This window comes from Leopardus geoffroyi, chromosome D4, assembly GCF_018350155.1.
Source record: "Leopardus geoffroyi isolate Oge1 chromosome D4, O.geoffroyi_Oge1_pat1.0, whole genome shotgun sequence".
Taxonomy (NCBI): Eukaryota; Metazoa; Chordata; class Mammalia; order Carnivora; family Felidae; genus Leopardus; species Leopardus geoffroyi.
The window spans coordinates 65110732-65129980 of NC_059342.1; the positions used below are offsets into that span (position 1 = coordinate 65110732).

Consider the following 19249-nt stretch of genomic DNA (forward strand, 5'->3'; position numbering starts at 1 on the left):
AATTAGGAGGCAGTGATGAGAAAAACAGAAAGAATGGATTTAGAAGGAAGCAGCAGTTCCCAGGAAATATCCAGTTTCCAGGAAAAGCAGTGACAATGGAGTAACCTATGGTTTTAGTCTCCCTTGGTGGCACTGGTTTCCTCAGTGGACTGGTGTCGTGGCATGACTTTTGCATCCCTATACTATTGCCCCTCTTCTGAACTTTCTCTTCAATATCTATATCATTTGAGTGATTTTCTAAATGTCCTATTAATAAATTCTTTTTTTACTTAATTAAGAAAGAATGCATTTTAATCCTTTGCAAATAAAAATGCTTAGTTGTCAATCACAGCCCTCATATGTCCATGGCTGATTAGTCTAAGCCTGAAATGAATGGCTCAGAGCAGTAGAAAATAGTTATTCTGAAAGCCCAAAAATTAATCACGACAAAATTAAAACTCTCAGCATCTATGTGTTCAAATTAATCTATGTGCAAGCTGTACTACTTACGGATATTTCTACTAAACCATTTTCAAATCTATTTTAACAAGCTGGAAATATACTCTACCAATAAAACCCATGAGGGTAAAAATAGAAAAAAAAAGTATTGAGACAAAGACACAAATTCTATTATTCTTAACCTGAAATGAGATCTCATGTCCCTTGACAACTAGCCTAGTGTTTTCCTACTAAAGTGCACTGCCTCCCAGCTATTTTAGGGGAGAAAAGTGTTCTACCGAAATTACTGGTCTGGTTAATACTTTGGGAAGTGATCTCTGATCTCTTTTTCTGAAATCATGGGTATTTCTAAGTCTTTAGGGAGAAGACTTGAAATACTGAGCACTGTCTTAAAGAATAGACTTTTTTTCCTGTGTAAAAGCTACCGCATTAAAAAGAATATGAGAAATGAGGGATTCAAAGGAGGGAGGGCAACTACAAAAGATAGGTCCACATTGGCCATGAATTATTAAAGGTGTTCAGGTGAGAGGTATTACCTTATGGGCTTTGATGGGGTTTATATTTGTTTTATGCTTTGGTTTTGTTTTTAATTCTTTATATAGTTCTCTACTTTAGGAGCTAAAAATTTTGCAAAAAAAAATCTTTTAATTTACCCACCCATAATATTGAAATATTTAGTGGAGTGTTTAAATATAGAACAACCCATATTTAAGACCCTAACAATCCCATAGAGCAAAGTGAAATAAATTTATACCTGTAAAATCTATACCTTGAATGTGTCTGGGGAACTTATTAAACAATAGAAATATACTTTATTAGTCCCTACCACATTCCTCTACAATAACTTAAATTATAAAACTGAATAGCTGGACTCTTCTTTCAAGAGCTGTGTTGTCTTTTTTAAGACATTTACTAAATATGATTTATTTTCCTTAATAAACATCAATAACCCAAAACAAGCACTTAAAATCATTTGCGTGTTGATTTCCACCATTTCCCAAAGTGCTGACAAATTAATAAAAGATTTTTAATGTTACTTTTTCAGGATTACAAAAAGAAGAAAAAATATTAATTTGAATATATAATATCAAAATTACATAGTCATTTTAGAAAGACAGAAATCCAAATAAATTGGTCTAGGTCTTTCCACCAAAAGCAAAGTGGGATATTTAGACAACGTTTTATAAAGGGGCCCAGAAAAGTGTATTGAAACATTTGTTTTGTTCCATAACGCAACTGACAATTAAATAATAGTACTTCATTGAAGGTGATTTTCTAAATAAATAAAGAAAACATGCCTTACATATAATTTCATAATGCATTATCTATATGTAAGTATATGTTTTTTGCTACCTTTTTTTTTAGTAAGCAGAACTTTCTATTCCTTGAGCTTGTTGGAAATTAAATTTGTGATTTGATTTGATGGTAAACCCTGAAAACACATTTTCTTTTCTTGATACACACTATTCAGAGAAGCCATGTTAGTAATACATAAGGAGCAGGTAAGATAGTGTGTTAACAGAGGGTACTTGCCATTTTTCTGCTTTTCTTGTTTTTTTTTTTTTTTTTTTTTTTTACATGAACATCTGGGTTTTCCTTTTTCAAGCTTTGCCTTCTGTAGAGGGTGAGAATAGGACCATCTTAGAATCCTGTTGTTAAGGAACAAGATTAAATGTGGTAGTTACAATTTGAGGAAGAAAGATTTGGGATGTGTGGCCTAAGTCTGTGAGCCATTTTGTTGCAATGTTCAAGAGTGATTTTTTTTTTAATGAATTTGACTTGGTCTCTGTTTACTTTTATAGTTTCCTGACTAAACATTACACACACACACACACACACACACACACACACGAACATAGATGCACACACACACGCAAATGCACACATATGCACACATACACACATGTGTGCGCCCACACACACACACACACACACACACACACACATAGTATGCTACAGCACATAAAGTTGTATTCAGTTCCTCTAACATCTAATGTTTTCTCTTACTTCCAGGCATTCAGGCATGTTATTTCCTGTGTTCGTGTGTTTTTTATGACTTATTCCATCTGGCTAATTTCAATTCATACTTTAGGCTTCAACTTAGATGTCATTTCCACTAGGAAGTTTTCATAATTGCCAAGATTTCCCCAACCCCCATCCCAGTAGTTACAGTTAAATGTTTTTTCTATCTGCTCCCATTCCCTGTATTATCTATATCAGGTGCATTTATTGACAACATTAAACTTACCCCTGTACATATTTGTATCTCTATCTAAATTGTAATTGCTCAAGAACTGTGGAGGTCATATTTGCTCAATCTTTTCAGTATGTAACATGCTTTGTGTATAGAATATCTTTAATAAATTATTGCTAAGGTCAGTCTTTAAAGTGGTCCTTATATCTGTGGTCAAAATAGATCATAGTGGATGAACTAGGAAAAATTAAAGGAACAATGCATAGTATTTATTGTGTTCTAGGAGAAGTACACTTAGGATAAAGCCGAGTACAAGACAAGTTATGAATCCAAAGGTTTGAGTAAGAAGATTATCCTGTTGTTCTGCATTCACGTAGTGCTATGAATTAGAAAGTTAAGGGGCACCTGGGTGGCTCAGTCAGTTGAGGGTCCAACTTCGGCTCAGGTCATGATCTTATGGATCCTGGGTTTGAACCCCAAATCAGGCTCAGTGCTGACAGCTCAGAGCCTGGAGCCTGCTTCAGATTCTGTGTCTCCCACTCTCTCTGTGCCCCTCCCCCACTCATGCTCTGTGTCTCTCTGCCTCTCAAAAATAAAGAAATGTAATAAAAAAATAAATTAAAAAAAAAAAAGGAAAGTCAAAATTGTCGTGGATTTCAGCCTTTAGATTCCAAGATAATCTGAGACCTGAAGATATATTTCAGATTTGAGAAGGAAAATGTTAATAAAGTAGCATTAGTTCAGTACCAAACTTTAAATAAGATGAGCATTTACTCATTCATACAATTTAATAACCTCATTGCAACCAGGAGAAGAAGGCTCCATGAAGAAAGAAACTCACCAGAAGCCTGATAATTCCACAATTCAAATTGAATTCATCTAAATCAATAATATTGATTTCATTTTATTCCTAAGGCAACATAATGATATGAATGTGTCATGGTAGACCATATGTATAGAGATACAATTAATAGACTCTTAATTATCTTAACAGTTATTTTCCTTAAATATTTCTACTCTTTCTTGTGTGTTCCTTATAGTTGACCAATTAATTGTTATCCTCGACTGTTTGCCCCAAACTTCCAACAACACTGAAACCAGTTCAGCTATTTATGAGAAGTAATGAAACTTGACAAACATTGCTTATCAAGCATTTACCCTCTGAAGAAAGACTACCTGTTTCTTCTTCCATTTAAAATTTCTATCAGGTTCTCACTTTCAAATCTAGCCTCTAGGTTTAAACTACTATTAATATTTTTATAAATGATCAATGCCGGTGTGACCTTATGAGAAAAAGCAGACATCTTGAAATAAAGAAAACTATGTTATAGAGACAACACTTCCTCTAATAATTGTTTACTTCCTCATGTCCTTCTCAGTGCTGATTTTTTTTTTATCATTCACCTGATAGAATCAGTTTCTCTCTCTCTGTATATCTTCCTCCTTTGTCTTTCACTTTTTGTGCCTAATTAATATAGAATATGATTGGGCTGACACCAGTGCCTTATTCTTTTCAAAAACATCTCAGACAGTCACAACCACAATAGTTGGGACATTTTAAAATTTATCAATATTAATTTAAACAAATGGTTGAAGATGTATTTCTCTGATACTAGGACATGGTCATCTCACCTAATAAAAATATTCAAAATTCTCTAAGACACAGAAGGGAAAACCTTATATAGCTGTCTTGGTCTTCCTTGATTCTTGGAAATTTAAGGTACGATCTGGGGAAATGAAAATCTTAAAAACAACAACAACAACAATTTAAGTGACTGAACTTACATTCACATAGTGAACTTTATATCTTTCTATGCTTATTACAGTCTGCAAACTGATGATTCTTACTCACCAATGGAAACCTCTCCCTTTTTCATAGAAAGCTTTTGATGGCAGTTATTCAATAACTTTACTGAAGATTCAGGCATTAAAGAAAAGTATCACATACAATTAATTTATGTCTCTATATAAAGCAAATCTATAAACAGTATGTTTGAAAAAACAACAACTCTATTCTGCCAATCTCTGTCTTGTAATTGAAGAGTTTAAATCATTTTATTTATTGTAATTTCTGATGAGGACTTAGTTCTGTCATTTTGCTGTATTTTCTATATATTTTATGTCTTTTTTTTGTTCATTTCCTCCACTTCTGCCTTGTTTTGTGTTAAATAATTTTAATATACCATTTTAATTCCCTTATTTATTTTATTATATATTTTTGAGATTTGCTTTATCATCTCCCTGGGAAATACAATTACCATCTTAATTTATGATAATCAACTTAGGATTAATAATTCAATAGTATATAAAATCTTTGCTCTTGTATAGCTCCATACCCTACCTTCCTTTATGCTGTTATGTTCACAAATTACACCTTTATTCATTGTGTGTCCATCAATATAGATTTGTAATTATTGCTTCATGAAGTTGCCTTTAAATCAGATTGGAAAAAAATTTACACATAAAAAAATAAATTATATTTTATATTTATTATCTATTTACTGTTTTACCTTTACTGGTGTTCTTTGTTTCTTCATGTAGATTCAGGGTACTGTCTAGTATATTTTTATTTCATCTTGAAGGACTACTTTTATTGTTTCTTTTATGGCAGGTATGATAGCAGTGAACTCTCAGTTTTTGCTTATTTATAAATGTCTTGATAGCTCCTTCATTTAAAAATATATATATTTAGAGAGAGAGAGAAGAAGAACGAGCATGAGTGAGGGAGACGCAGAGAGAGAGAGAGAGAGAGGGAAAGAGAGAGAGTCTCAAGCAGGCTCTACACTGTCAGCACAGCGCAGAGCCTGACATGAGGCTCAGTCTCACCAACCGTGAGATCATGACCTGAGCCGAAATCAAGAGTCGGATTCTAACCCATTGAACCACTCCAGCACCACATCTTCATTTTTGAGGGAGAGTTCTGCCAGATATAGAATCCTTTGTTGTTAATCTTTTTCTTTCATCACTCGGGTTATTCCATGACCTCAGTCCTCCAGATGATCAGAGGTTTCTGATGACAATCAGCTGTTAATGTTATTCAGGATGATTTGCATGTGTGAGATGAGGAGTCACTTATCTCTACTTTCAAGGTTCTCTCTGTCTTTGGTTTTTGACCATTTGATTATGATGTGTCTAAGTGTTGATCTCTTTGGAGTTGTCTTGTTCAAGCATCTGGATGTGTAGATGATTGTAATTTGTGAAGTTTTAAACATTGCTTCTTAAAATATTCGTTCCTTTTCTCTTTCTTCTCTCTACTTAAATCTCCTATTATGCATATGATAGGATATTTGATGGTGTTTCACAAATCTATGAGGTTTTTTTCTTTTTTTCTTTATTCCTTTTTCCATTCTCCTCAAATTGGATGATCACAACTGACTGTTTTCAAGTTCACTGATTTTTCTGTCTGTTTCAACCATTTCTGTGCTTCTCTAGTTAATATTTCATTATAGTTGTTATAATTTTCAGCTCCAGAATTTCTATTTTTATAGTTTATATCTCTTTGTTGATATTCTCTATTTGATAAGACATCATTTCTACACTTTCTCACTTCTTTAAACATATTTAAAATAGCTCATTTAAAGTTCTTGTTTAGTAAATCCAATTTGTGGGTTTCCACAAAGACAATTTCAATTGATTCCCTTTTTCCTCATGTACATGGGCCATACTGTATTGTTTCTTTGAATGCCTTATACAACTTTTTGAGGGAAAAAATAAAGTAGTATTGGATTATAAAATAAATGTACATAAATATACATGAGTATATACTGACATTTATAGCTCTAAATCCTTATAGTAAAAGAAGAATTTCAGGGGCACCTGGGTGCTCAGTCAGTTAAGTGTCTGACGTTTGATTTTGGCTCAGGCCATGATCTCGTGGTTCATGAGTTCAAGCTCTGCATCGGGCTCTGTGCTGACAGTGAAGAGCCTTCTTGGGATTTTTTCTCTCCCCATCTCTCTGCCCCTCCCCAACTTGTGTGCACTTCCCTCCCCGTCAAAATAAATAAATAAACTTTAAAAAAAGAAGAATTTCAAATTAATAAGCTAGTTTTTCACTCTTAGAAATTAGAACGTAAAGAGCAAACTGAACCCAAGATAAGCAGGGAAAAGGAAATTATATGTATTAGAGATAAAATAACTGAAAAAAACTATAGAAAAATAGAGAAGATTAATAAAATTAAAGTTGAATTTATAGTTCCATTTTAGAAGATTTGACATCTTAGTATCCTCTGCAATCCATAAACTGATTAAATACTTCCATTTGCTTAGGTGTTCTATGACTCATATTTGTTCTGTAGTTTTTAGCATCTTAAACTGTACACATTTTGTTGGATTTGTACATAGGTATTTTATGTCTTTTAGGGATAGAGTAAATCATGTTTTAATTTTTTTAATTACAAATTTTTCGCTACTAATGTAAAAGTTACTTTTGTACATTAACCTTGTACCCTACTAACTTGATAAACTTATTAATTGTAGTAATGCTATTATATATTTTTTGAGATTTTTCTCTGTACAACACACTGTCATGATAAATAGAGATGGTTTTAATTTGACTTTGTCTTGATATTGTCATGGGAACAAAGCACTTTCAATCTTTTCACCGTAGATGAGAGTGGAATCTTATTTGCTTTTGGTAATGCTATTTATTTTTTAGGTTTATTAGAACCTATCATTAGCTATTCAAAATGAAAACTATAAGGGATTATTACATGGATTTCATGTAGTTTTGTGACCTACTTCACGAAACATTAATGGTAGATTCTATGTTCCTTTGAATTTCCTTCCCCAAGAAGCCTTTTAACTCAAGAATGAACAAACATGTAGTCACTGAATAGAGTCTCTTGAAGAGAATATTAGTAAGATGTGCATTCCTAGAAACAGGAGATTTGAAGATAGTGGTAATTTCTGCTGACAATGAATGAAAAGTGCTCTACAAATAAAGCAGTGACCTTAGACAAAGGAAGAGATAGATCCAAATGAAGGAAATTTCAGAGCCTGGGCTCTAAGAAGATGATAAATTAAGGAAACTTACATGTAATATTGAATTATAACGAAGGGGGAACAGAGATTTATAATCACTTTCTTGATTCTGTGTCCTTACACGATAAATTTGAATGCAGCTTTGCTTTCTTTAATCAGTAAAATGTACAATGTCTCAACACTAAAGATGTCTCTTTTACAGGGTGAGTAAAATGTAGGGAAAGGTGTGTGTGTGTGTGTGTGTGTGTGTGTGTGTAATGGAAAATCTAGTTAATAAGGAAAACTTACAGGGACAGCTCAGGTCATTTCTCAGTGTTTGTGAGATCGAGCCCCACATGGGGCTCCATGCTGTCAGCAGCACAGAGCCTGCTTGGGATTCTATTTCCCTGTCTCTCTGCCCCTCCACTGCATTCTCTCTCTCTCTCTCTCTCTCTCTCTCTCTCACTCTCTTTCTCAAAAATAAATAAATAAAATGAGCATTAAAAAAAAAAAAAATAACAGGGCCACCTACATGGGCATACAACCTGTACAGTCATTCAGGGCCCTGTGATCAGTTTAATGCTTTTTTGTCACTTTTGAAATTATTAATCATTTTTGACTGAAAGAATCCTGAATTATCATCTTATCCTGGGCCCCATGAATTATCTAGCTCATCTTTTATAGGGGATTTGAAGAGATAATCAGTTTATACCTCTGAATACTAAATCAATTTTCTTTGGCTTTTATCAACCTGAGGACTTGGTAAAAAATTCCGAGCCGTGTCTGACGATTTTCTATGCAATGGAAGAAAGAAAAGGTGTGCTGAGGGGGAGTGGAGAATTGCTATAGAGTCCTAGATAACTGGATTTTTTTTTCATATTAACTTTCAGATATTCTGCATACAACTAAACTTACTACATTTAACTTTAGAAACTACCTTTCTTCTTTATCTTCCTGTTTCCTCTGCCATCATTTCACACAATAAAAATCTGCTCTGGGCATTTAAAAGTAGTCATTTTGTGATCTATATGCCTACTTGTTCTTTCACTGAACACTCACAGCTGTACAACATCAAATGACCTGATGAAGAATATACCATCTGATTATCAGGTTGATTCCATTTCAGTTTTCACTCCTGTTAACAAGCTACTTTGCTGAGGATCAGAAACTCAAGAACTGTTCTTCAGTCACTATCTACACATGTGACATTTAGCATGTCATGTTCAAGTGCTCCAAGTTTCCGTTTTCTGAGGCCCCAACACTCTCAAGATAATGGAGAGGTTGAAAGAAGTTTCCAGAAATGTCTTCAACGACTGTGAAGTTTTTATCAACCATGGAAATCTATTAGTTGGCATTATATATTAAAGCAAGTCAAATTAAAGCTATTGAGAACAGTTGGGGAGGGAGCATTCGTCACATTACAGTGGAAGGAGCAGTGACTCTGGTGTCAGGTTGACTGATTCAAATCCTTTCCCATCACCACTGCCGCAGGGTACCTCCATTTGTTGTCTGTAAAACAGGGTGGTGGGGATGCATAAATGAATCACTTATATTAAAAACATTAATCCCCTTATCCTTGCTAGGATTTTATGTATTTGCATAGCCATCATCAGCTACTATACCTCAGTATTTGACACCTCACTCTTCCTATTTGTTATTTTCGTTTTCTCTGGATTAAACAGTTTTTCATGTTACTGTTCCATCTCCTCTAACGTAAGCTACCCTAAGTAACTTCTGGAAAAATTTGGCTCAACAAAAATTAAGTGAATTAACCAGATACAAGGCCATCAATTTTGTAGAGAAAACAAAACACAATTTAGGTATCCAACACTGGCCTCTCTTTAGAATGAACAATTTTCAAAATCTATTTAGAATCTAATAATTGCAGCAAAGTAGGATGATGTTAAATGCAAAAAAGCACCATCATTTAATATATGCTTACATTTAGGCAGAAAGCCCCAAAGAACGCATACATTAGATGTTTTGAGAAAAAAAAAGTTTCGTTCAGATATGTTAACATCCTAAAATATCCAGGTAGTTATCTCTAACATATAATTTTTCTTAATCTAAATTGCCTTGGAAATCACACAACAAAGATACAGTTATGAGACTAAGATAAAACCCTAACAAGATTGCTCAAATATACTCAATAACATAGCTCATTTTTTTTGAAAAGCTGCATGCTCTTGTTTCACTTTCAATTAAAATCACAGTTTGATTCCTTAACTTCATTCCTATAGCTAATATTTCCTTAGAGACAAATATCTACTATCCCCTAGGCTAATCTACTCCACTTCCAACAAATTATCTGATCTCAGATGTCACTTAGTAAATATAAATATCACTTTAAATATGTTTTCAAATACCACTTAGCAGTGTTTAGTTTATCAGAAAATATTTGGAAGGACATCAGGGATTCAATTGCCCTCCTCTTAGGCTTTATTTAACATAATTAAAATAAAAAGCAATGAAATAAAAGTGAAAAAACACCAGTATTTAGCCCTGATATTTCATTAACTAACTTATCTTGATGAAGTTTTCTAACTACTTGTAAAAATATGGGTTTTACCAATGAGCATTCAACTTATGGCTTCTATTTAAAGATACCATTTTCTGGAGGTGATACTCCCAAATTGTTGGGTGTTAAAATTCTATTATTTAGTTAAACATATGGAAGGCTAAGGTAACATCACAACTGTTTTTACAAACTGCAAGCTGTACACTTGTATGGTTATAGAACACACACACACACGCACCCATTTTACCTGCTATTTGTGAACACCATATAAAAAACATAGTACCAAAATGTAGTATTCTCCTGGTTATGGTTCATTCCTTTCTATGATTTGCAGGCATTCCCCTTCTGACAGAATTCCAAGGCCTAGACACATTTCAGTAGCTAAAGTAGTCAGTTGCTAAGGAACCTCTTTCTACACTGAGCAACATACCCTGTTAATCGACAAGAGACCTAATGAATCAAGAAAGATAGAATACATAGTAATGAAGACTTATTTCCTCATTTGATCCTGGCTTGATGAAATAACCAGTAAGATTTTAAATTCAATACCAAAAACCTCATTTTTACCTTTCTTCTTGCTTGGCAATGAATAATTTGTATCTTTTAATAGCCCTCTTCATTTTGAAGGTCCTCTTCCCTTAGATTTCACAATTGAACTCTAATTCTGCATATCTGCATATCTAATTCTGCATATCTCCTTCTGAAAACTCTTTTTACTCCCATTTCTGGACTAACTCAGCATCCCCAGAGTGGATACACACATTATAAACACACTCTGAGGATGTTATATATACAATATATATGAATGTATTTTTGCACATATATACATCTGTGTGTGTGTGTGTGTTTATATATATGAAATCTTACTGAGTTCTGGTCTAAGCCTCTGATCCTCTCAACTATTAAATATTCTCTAGTCCTAAATCTATCCAATAGGTACAACAGACACCTATAATCTTCCCTGTACTCCCCATTCCCCACAAGCTGATTCTTCCTCTCTGCTCAGTAGCCTCGCCACTTGTTACGATAGTATGTTTTAAAACCTGTATTAATCAATATCAATATTTTAGACACATCCCTCTCAGTAATTTGTCATCAAGCCAGTCCAATATTATTTTGTAAATATATCATGTCACATGTTTTCCTTTATCCATTTTCTACCTTAATTCAACATTTATTACTTTTGTTGGACTGTTGACATTTCCTCCTTGAGATGTATCTGGTTCCAATTTCTGTCCAAACTTTATCTCCACTAGTGAATTATCTCCCAAATTAAGTTGGAGCTATCTTTATCAAATTTAAAAATCTAATAATCATTGCTATAATTTTTCCTATAATTAAAACTTAGTACATACCTATTCAAATGGTTCCCAATTCTTTAAAATTGCATCTATGGCTATTTATATGTAACTCACTTGATCTCAATTCTAGATGCAAAAAACATTTTAATACAACTTTCTCAGTAATTAACAAGACAAGTAGAAAGAAAATTAGTAAGCATACAAATTTATATTAAAAATACTCTCAAACAAATTACCATAATTAATATTTACAGACTAATAACACCTAAAAGCTTCCAAATATACATTATTTTTCATTGCACACAGATATTACATCAAGAAAGAATTTTCAATTGCAATCTTACATAGCAGAACTTTTGACTTCAAAGACATTTAATTGGATATCAATAGCAGATATGTATCTGGAAAATAACAAATATGTCCCATTTGGACATTGAAACACAATGAATATCTGCTGAATCAAAAAGGAAATCACAAAGAAATTGAAAAATACTTTGAATTGATTGTATTAGTGCAATATATCAAATTATGTAACAATGGAACTACAACATTTAAAAATTTGTGGGATGGATGCAGATAAATCACTGCTTAGTGTGGAAATTATATCTTTAAAGCCTAAATATATATACACATTATATATGTATTTCTGACATATAAATACATATATTATATATATACATTTATCAGAAAAGATTAAAAGTTTTAATTCAGTTATTCAAGTAGAGAAAAGCAATAAGGATAATAGTAAATCAATGAAATAAAAAACACAAGAACAATAAAGAAATCACCAAGACTAAAGCTAGTTTTTAAATCCATAGTAAAATGATAATCTCATACCTAACAGTAGTAAAATAATACAACAAAAAAAGACACAAATTACCAATATCCAAAATGAAAGTGCATTTATCACTATAATTCTTTCAGACAATAAAAGAATATGAAGAAACATTATGAACAACTGTATGTCAATAAATTCTATAACTTAGATGTAGCACACAAAATCTCTGAGAGACAGCTTACCAAAACTGACTGACGGTTAAAATACAAAGTGTATTTTGCCTTGTACCTATCTATTAAATACTTTAAATTCATATTTGAGAACTTTCCCACAAGGAGGTTTATTTCATCAAAAAGAAAATACTCTCTTGTTAAAAACACATTTTCAAGAAAGTTAAAAGGCAAGTCATGGATTGGAAGTAATTATTTGTATTATATATATTAAATAGAAGATTTGTATTCAGAATATATGAACAATTCTTATAACTCAATAATAAAACAACTCTTGAAATGTGGGTAAAACTTTAATAGACACTTCAAAAATGAACAAATACAAATGGCCAATGAGCACAAGTGAAGATGCTTACTATAAATTATTGTCATAAGAATGCTAATTCAAATGACACTGTGATATTTCATCCCCACAAGAATCATGAAAAGAATAAAGATGGCAGGAATATCAAGTGTTGTTGAGGATGGAGCACCTGGAATTCGAATACATTGCTGGTAGGAATGTAGAATGGTGCAACTACTTTGACAAACAGTTTGGTAGTTTAAAGTTTGAGCATGCACATAATGTATCACCCACAGATTCCATTTCTAGGAATTTATGTATGATAAAGACAAATATATGCTAACAAAAAGACTTAGAAGCGATTGTTCATAACAGGTTCATTGGAAATAGCAAAAAAAAAAAAAAAAAAAAAAAAAAAAAAGAAAACAACCTGAATTCTCATCACAAGGCAAGTTGAAAGGTTATTCTGGTTTATTAGTACAAGAGAAAAACATGCAATAACAAAATAGAGCAAACGACTGATACATGCAACAACGTGGATGAATCTCACAGACATTCTGCCGAGTAAAAGAATGTAGACACAAAACAATACACAAAAGATGTTTCTATTTTGTGGAATTCTAAAATAAGAAAAGTTAACTGTGATCAAAATCAAATCAGTGGTTGCTTGGAGGAGGGGAAATTGAGTGCAAAAGAAAAAAATATTCTGAAGAGATATAAATGTTCCACAATTTATTGCTGTTGTGATAACTCAAGTTATACATTTGACAAAAGTAATCAACCTATAAACAATATATGTAGATTTTTTTGTAAATTGTAACATCATATTTGATATTTAAAAGTCTGAATGTTCCTCATGAATATCTTCATTCTTATAGAATGCACTAAACTAGATGTTTCTAAAATGTTAAAGTGTAATGATGAATATTTCAGTGAAAATCCGAATAATATCAGTTGCAAAATAATAGCTGTTTAGTCATGAAGATGATGATATCAACAGTAATCATAAAACATGTTTTGCCAAAGTTTATAGGTTATATAGCACTTCAATGGACAATATATTTTATGAACCTCACAACAACCCCATGAGGAAGTCGATCTTGCTATTACTCTAAGAATCCTTTCACTATTAAGAAACAAACACAACATTGTAAATGACTTGCACAAACATATTGCAACAGAACCTCCTTTAAAATTCAGGTTGACTCCAGATTCCATATAAATTTGATTAGCACACTCTTCCCTCACTTAAATAAATCAGTGATCAATAGTACGTCTAATAGCTAACACCTGATTTTTAAATCTATAATCAGAAGACTAGATTTCCAAATCTAATAGGGAAACAACATTAAGAGAATTTCCAAATTATCTTTAAAGTATTTTCTTGTTACTGGAAGTTAAGAGCTCCCTATAAAGCAGTGGTTTTAACCTTGCTGTATAATGAAATTATGGGGAACTTAAAAAACAAAATAAAACAAAACCCTGATTCCCAGGCCACATCTTTAACATAATTAGCACCTATTCCTCAGAACGATCTTTATTATTCCCATATTTCCCAATATACAGCTTCAGTGTAAGTACCACTGCTATAAAGTGATTGGATTTTGCTTTACACCAGAGCATCTCTGCCTTTCAATTAAAATTTAGAAAGTAGTTCCTAGCTTTCCATTCCTTGCCTGTGCACAGCAACATACCTCCTCCATCCTTAGTTCTTTGTAGCAAATATTAACCAGAAGCAGCTGGTCATTTTTGTTATTTCTGAATTATCCCTGGCCAATTTACTCTTGTTAATTAATACTGTTTATAATAGCACTGGCTTCTGTAGCCATTCTTTTATGGATACCTGTGTCCGATTTAGTGACAAATTTTTACAAATGGAATAGTAAACTATTCTTGGAATCTACTTCTCTTTTCACATGAATCACCAACTTGGCTTTGGCAATCTTTTACACATTACTGCTTAGTTTGGACTTAGTGCATGTGTATCTGGACTCTATTTCAATTTTAGACTCTGCTCTTGGCTTAAGAAATATGACTCGCTCTGCAGGTGCAGGTAAGAGGTAATGCCTAAATTTAATTTATCTCCTCTGCAGAAAGGGAAATAAACTTTCACCATAAATATCATCAGCATCATAGGTGGATCAGGCCAAGACTGTATAAAATTTTTTTTTTTAATTTTTTTTTTCAACGTTTATTTATTTTTGGGACAGAGAGAGACAGAGCATGAACGGGGGAGGGGCAGAGAGAGAGGGAGACACAGAATTGGAAACAGGCTCCAGGCTCTGAGCCATCAGCCCAGAGCCCGACGCGGGGCTCGAACTCACGGACCGCGAGATCGTGACCTGGCTGAAGTCGGACGCTTAACCGACTGCGCCACCCAGGCGCCCCAAAATTATTTTAAATCAAAACAAAAATCTAAGACTCCACAAGAATTTTATCTGTAAGAATCGAGAGCAAGAATATTAAAATTCAGGTCTTAGATTCCAATGAGGCAAACATTTTTGATGTCTGTTTTACTGGAAATATCTCCTACTTTTAGGGAGATGTGAAACCTCTTTCTCCATTAATGTGAGATTCTGGAAACAAGTGCAGGTCAGACGTCACCGTGGATGTGCTAGGAAGAAACACTGGAAGCATCATGGAGAAGCAGTGCTCAAGACAGAAATGCCCTACATATCAAATAACACTTAAGAAAACTAAGAAGTTAAGATTCAATTAAGACATGGGCATAAGGAAAATTACTGAAAAAACCTTATTACCTTTATTATCCCAGCATTTGAAGATTATATATTGGGGTTGTTGATGTGCGGTTGACACAAGGATTACAGGTTTATTTTTGCCAAAAATACAAAAATTGTCTGTTTCTGTTGATTTCATCACTAAATGCTATTAAAGAGAAAATTCTACCTGTGCAACCTTACAAATGCAAATTATAAAACTAATCCACTTGGACTTTTTTTCTCTAACCTCACAAATATACATGAAGCCACAATGTTTTTAACTACATTTTTAGGTGGGACATTTTTAAATTTCTTTAAAAAAATTTTTTTAATGTTTATTTTTATTTTTGAGAGAGAGAGAGAGAGAGAGATTCAGAGAAAGGAGGTACAGAATCCGAAGCAGGCTCCAGGCTCTGAGCTGTCAGCACAGAGTCCGACATGGGGCTCGAACCCACAAACCATGAGATCATGACCTGAGCTGAAGTCGGACACTTAACCGACTGAGCCACCAAGGTGCTCCTGAAATTTCTGAAGTTTAATTTATTTAACTATTTCCCTCACTCAGCTTTCTTTGTTACACATCTCCTCCAACAGCCAGTTCCTTCTGTACTTATGTGGGAATAGCAAAAGTCAGAATTCTACTACCTCCTACAAATATAACAAAGGTACTTGATAGGTAGCAGTTGGAAAACAGAAGGTTGAGAGTTCCTGATAATTGAACTGTTTCACAATTTAAATATTCATGGGAGAGCCCTTCCAGTCTCTGTATAATTGGCACAACCTAATTTAACATTTACATGATTGTCCTTGCCCTAGATTTCATTTACTAATGTTAGAGAATGGTAGTTTTGATGAGCAAGCTGCTATTTCTGGTTAAGTTTTATCAGCTAAGATGCCATTTCATGTTTTAAGTTAAAGAAGCCACAGTGAATAGTTTTATAATAGTCAGCATATCTTTCTAAAGGATGATTAAAGAATAAAACATTTCCACTAATACATTGTTTTTTCTCTTTAGTAAACCAGATCTTTGGACCTTTTATTCTGCTAGTAAACATTTTTAAATGTAAAAAAAACAAACAAAAAACCTATGTCTTATAATTAAGTTTTAAAAATGCAGAGAGTGTTTTTACCTTACCCTATTTTACCTTAAATATGATCCAAAAGGTTTTTCAGTGGTTCATTAGAACTCAGAATGGCTTTCCCTATAACACAAATACTTGATTTAAGGCCTCCACTAAGTGAAATGCTGGCACAGTGCTGTCGCCTATTGACCATGAGTAACTGAGCTAATGCCAATTTTATTTTCTATCTCCATTAGCTGTCCTACCTCTCAACTAGACAAAATGAAATGAGAAAAAGTGAAATCTAGAAGAGTTATATTTCTAAAATAAGTCCACAGATGTGCTATATTTACCTGATCATGCCTCAGCAAATATTTTATGTTTTTATAATCCTTTCTCTATATTTTAGCTTTGATCTGTAGACTCAGGTGCTTTAAGTAAGTGGCCATCCATCACATAGAGGCCATCCAAAGTAAAGGTTCAAAAATTAATAAATAAAATTAAATTCATATCTTTGAAAATAAAATAACATGGAAAATGATAAAATTACACTAATATAGTGACACTGCTATGAGTGTATCATAAAGCAGTGTTTCTCATATTTGATGTATGTCTTAATTACTCGGGGTTCTTGTTTCAAGTGAGATCCAAACATGAATTCTGGGTAATTCTTAGTTCATTTCTAACAAGCACACGGTTGATGCTGATACTTCTACACAGATCACACTTTGAGTTGGAAGGCCCTACAGAAAATAAGGCACATTTTGTACAAGAATACACTAAAAATATTTATGTCTGTAATTTCCATAAAAGTTGAAAACTGGAATCAACACAAGTGCCCATCAAAAATGAATTGGATAAATCGTGGTGTATTCAAACAAGGGAATATTGCCCAGCAATGAAAACGAAAGTTTGATAATTATACAGAACAACTGTTGAAAGAAAAAAATGCACAATTATTCCATTTATATTAGCAGGACTTTTAAGAGATACTAGTATACTGTATGGTGTGTAGATTTTCTTCTGCTTCATAAAACTATAAGGAATGCAAGGGAGTGGTGCCTGGGTGGCTCAGTCATCTGTCTTTGGCTCAGGTCATGATCTTGTGGTTCATGAGTTCGAGCCTTGCATCAGACTATGCTCACAGCTTGGAGCCTGGAGGCTGCTTCAGATTCTCTGTCTCCCTCTCTCTCTCTGCTCCTCCCCGACTCTCTCTCTCTCCCAAAAATAAACATAAAAAAAAAAAAAGAAAAAGAAATGCATGGGAGTATTTGCCATAAAATTAGGATAGTGTTTTGCTGTTCTCAACTTTAGGTAAGAGAAAGTATCATGATTAAAATAGGACATGCAAGAAGCTTCTGGAGTATAATAATATTCATACTAAGCACAATAATTTTAAGCAGTACATTCAGTTGCATGCTCTTTACCTATGTATGCTTTATTTAACAAAATTAAAAATAATACAAAAAATTAAATGCAATGTTATCAAAGAAGACATGGTAATACAACAGAAGTAAATGTTAAAAAGAAGAAATTGAGTTAGGAACAAAATGGGAAAAAAATACATAAAAGCCCTAATAGAGGCAACAGTTTACAAAAATATCCTAAACATCTGAATTAACAATTTGAATTAAAAGTTTGAGAACATCACACAAGAGAAATAAAAAAATCAAATCACACAATATAAGGAAAAAGACTGAGCTATAGTAATATGAAATATTACAGACATGAAGAGCAAACAGAAATCTAGGGTAAACACTACCAGTATCTTTAACAAAATAATTTATGCATTAAATAGATATGACTGAAGATATAATTCAGTCAACACAAAACAAACCTTAATAAAAACAGCTTGGAAAAGGAGAAGGAAAATAATAAAATACTGGCTGTAATTATGGGATTAATGAAGTTAAAGATGGAATTTGAAACTTTAAAAAGTGAAGTTAGTTGTGGAAGTATAAACAGAATTTTTGAAATGTAAATTACCTAATGTAAAAGTAGTTTGTCAATGAAAGCATGTATGAATCCTCCCATAACCCTCCAGGAAGAAGAGGAGTTTCAGGTGGACAGGGAGAAAAGGCACCTGCTTTGTTTTTTAAGGGATTTGTGATATTAGGTTTTGCTTAGTGTCTCCATCCATGACTTCTCTCTTCTATATTATTCTTTTTATCACAAGGGAGGAGGTTACAAACAAATGCCCCAGTATCATTTTTAATGTTTACTTCTAGTTTAGTGTCTGTCAGTGAGAGGAACTTGCTGAAGAGGCAGGCAAAAGCCCTTATTTCATTGGCAGTTACAGGCAGCCACAGGCAGTCACACAGCAGGCTCTTGTGGTCACCCAATCAGGTGCTACAGGAAGCTAAGCTACTTGGTGGCAGTTTTCCTGCTATTCTTGAAATTCCAAACAGTTGCAAGTAAACTACTTCTGTTCTGCAGGCAGCAGGGATGCTGGAGAGTGACTTCAGTAAGAGTGTTAAGAGTCTTTGGTGGCACCAGCAGCCCAAATGACCTGCTGCCCTCACTGTCCACCCTACTCACACTTCCAGTGCAGTGTAAGCCTCTAATGTCCCATGTTAAAACTCTTCCCTACTACAAACATTTATGGCAGCTTCTCTTTTCTTGCCTGATTCCTGACTGGTTTGATTATTTCTTCACCCCTGTAATTGAGATATTGAGAAAAAAATGTATTTAATGTTATAAAGGTAACCACTAGTAGAACTAGGCTACAATTCCAGATTGTGAAGGAGTGGAGATAAGAGGCAATGGG

The 19249-nt window shown here is 33.4% G+C and overlaps 1 long non-coding RNA gene across 1 annotated transcript; it reads right to left on the bottom strand.

The window, feature by feature from the left end:
• Positions 1-1976: 1976 nt before the first annotated feature.
• On the bottom strand, positions 1977-18868 carry LOC123593398. Its single transcript, XR_006710301.1, has 3 exons — positions 18469-18868; positions 9014-9100; positions 1977-2087 (listed from the first exon to the last, which is right to left on the bottom strand). It is a non-coding gene; the product is annotated as an uncharacterized LOC123593398 (long non-coding RNA).
• Positions 18869-19249: the final 381 nt, after the last annotated feature.